This window comes from Sus scrofa, unplaced genomic scaffold (assembly GCF_000003025.6).
Source record: "Sus scrofa isolate TJ Tabasco breed Duroc unplaced genomic scaffold, Sscrofa11.1 Contig702, whole genome shotgun sequence".
NCBI lineage: Eukaryota > Metazoa > Chordata > Mammalia > Artiodactyla > Suidae > Sus > Sus scrofa.
The window spans coordinates 868,184-871,127 of record NW_018085293.1 but is presented as its reverse complement, the minus strand read 5'-3'; the positions used below and the strand labels follow the sequence as shown (position 1 = coordinate 871,127).

The 2,944-nt window shown below is 38.7% G+C and overlaps 1 pseudogene; it reads right to left on the bottom strand.

Moving 5' to 3' along the window:
* Positions 1 to 1,233: 1,233 nt before the first annotated feature.
* On the bottom strand, positions 1,234 to 2,483 carry LOC110259056 (annotated as a pseudogene).
* Positions 2,484 to 2,944: the final 461 nt, after the last annotated feature.

Genomic DNA, 2,944 nt, shown 5'->3' with positions numbered 1-2,944 from the left:
AGGGGGAAGGAAGTGGGATAAAGGCCACAAGCTAAGAATTCTTCAGCAAATTTTTGTACTAAAATATTTAACTCTGAGTTCCCATTGTGGCTCAGTGGTATGGAACCTGACTAGTATCCATGAGGACATGGGATCTATCCCAGTCCTTCCTCAGTGGGTTAAGGATCCAGCACTGCTATGGCCATGGTGTAGGCCAGTAGCTACAGCTCCAATTCGACCCTTAGCCTGGGAAATTCCATATGCTCCAGGTGGAGCCCTAAAAATAAAAGCTAAATAAATAAAAATATTCACTTTAGTGATTAGTAAAATGTGGTCTCCTGTTGTTTAAATAAACTAAATTCATCCCTAACATTGGAGATGAGATTAATACTATAATTTGATCCTATATATGTATCCTTTCATTGTACCTAGAGAACAAATAAAATTAATATACACTACTTCAAAATTAATACTACTCACAGTCCTCTTTTCCAGAAGCCCTTCAAGGTGAACAGTAAAGGAGGACTTGATTCTTTTGTTCTTTTAATTGAGGCTTTTTGCTGCAGTTGAGTTCTTTACTCAGGGACACAGTTTTATTTAAGTAATGAACTTAGGGCTCTAAATTCCCTTGGATAGGGAAAAAGACACTTAGTTATATGTGTAATCAGATTTTGTAGTATTTTTTGAATCCGAAAAGTTTTATTCCCATGAATTTTTTTAAATACCTTAAATTGCTAGATTCCTTTTCAAGATAGTGTTACTTTGGAAATAATTCATTTCATTGATGGTCATGGGCAAAACTTAATTTTTTTTATTTTTTTACAATTATTTAAGACCTTTATTAACAGGTGTTTTCAATTTATTGACTTTTTTTGAAAAAAATCAAGCTACAAATTTTTATTACAAATAAAAAATCAGGTTCTTAAAAATCTCAACTTGACCAGACATAAAACAATTTTAAAACTTTCAAAGGTGTCTTTAGAAAAACCAGACCTAAAAAAAAAAAAAAAAACAGCAAACAGACACATAAACATGTTTGCCATTACCAAAAAGACATCTTTAGGTAAAAATAATAAAAACCCCATGCTGCATAGATAATACATATAGTTCTAGTTATCTTGTCAGCAGGCAAAAAGCCAACACTTAGTGTCTTTGGCTCCAATCTTTTGTTCATTTCTTACTGCTAGAATTTCATATTTATTTCTTCTTGTTTGATAGCTAAACCAGATGATGGTAGAGACAGTAAGTTAGCATTTACTCAGCTTCAGCCTTGAGAGAAGATGAATACTCAGCTGGTGGTTCCTCTGCTCTTGTCTCTTTGCCATCTCATGATTTAGGGTTCCTGGGCATCTGTACCTGTAATTGAAGTTGCGGTGGTAAGGACATTGAAGTGACTGCTGACCCTGGGTCTCATTTCCTTGATTTTCCTTAAATTATTTTTTTCAATTGTTATTTCCCCAATACACTTTTTTTTCTACTGTACAGTGTGGTGACCCAGTTACACATATATGTATATGTTCTACATTATCATTCTCCATCATAAATGACTAGACATAGTTCCCAGTGCTACACAGCAGGATCTCATTGCTAATCCATTCCAAAGGCAATAGTTTGCATCTATTAACCCCAAACTCCCAATCCACCCCACTCCTTCCCCCTCCCCCTTGGAAACCACAAGTCTATTCTCCAAGTCCACTTACCTTCTTTGTTGACATCATCTCTGGGTTGTCTTTGGTGTGGAGAACCCTTGTGGAATCATGGTCTATATCCCTGATGCATATTCTGTCCCACTCTCTCCCTTGATCTCCTGCACCCTGGTTGTCAGCACCCTCCATCACTTCTCCTTGCACAGGAGGGTTGGAATACTGTGGTCTCTGCCCATCTGGTTGCTGCATGTAGTAAGGTGGAAACCTTTGCCTGCGGTAGGCCTGGTAGAGCCAGTAGGGCCAGCACTGTTGGTCCTGGCCTTGAGGAGCACTGTCTGATCCCCCATTATTTCCCCCACTCTCCCTATTCTGTCAATTCTGCTTGCGATTGCATGGAGGACACCTGTGATGTGGATAGCATCTGTAATGGCTATGGTTTGCTGCATATTTGCTCCCTTTCACTGGAACTCAACCAGGACCTGTATGTTTGCTGCCTCTGCACCCTTTTCTCCTTCAACAACTTCAAACTCCACAGTCTCTCCATCTCCTACACTGCCATGGCACTTCCTGGGGTTAATCTTTATGGCAGTCTGGTACACAAATACATTTTCCTTGGTGTAATTCCTGTTGATGAAACCATATATGTTTCTTATATTGAACCTTCATTTTGATGACATTCTTCTCCCCATCAGCAGACACCACTGATGTGAGGCCACCCAGGCCTGGCCACCTCTCCCTGAGGGTGGGGGCGGCCTGGGGTGGGAAGGGAGCAGCAGGCAGCTGCTGGGTCTCAGCTTCACTGCTCAACATTGCTGTGATGGTGACTGGGGCTGGCTGCAGTAGCTTCAGCTCCTCCATGGTGTGATGGTAACTAGGCCAGTGGCATCAGTGGGGCTACTCTGGGCTCTCTGGGATCTGCTCTCCACTCCCGCTACCTATGGTATTCAAAACTTATTTTTAAAATGACCAATTACTGCCTTCTCCAGTAAGTATTATTGTATTAGGTTTTTTTCAAAACTGCCTCAATAATATTTTTGTTACATTCTAACAATACATTTCAAAGTCTTGTAATCATTTATCTCACTCATTTTTCTGACAGAAAAATGTAGATGTTGTCTGAAATAGAGTTTAACTTATTAAGTTTAATACATTATTCTGTTAATATACTGTAAATATTTGGACTTTCTGAAGTTTGATATTAAAGATGTAATTTTCTAAAAAAAAAATCTAAAATGTAAATCACACTTTTGATGAAAAATTCATGCTTACCTTCACAGACTGGAATGAAATTATTTCTTTCATTGACATAGATTTTGTAT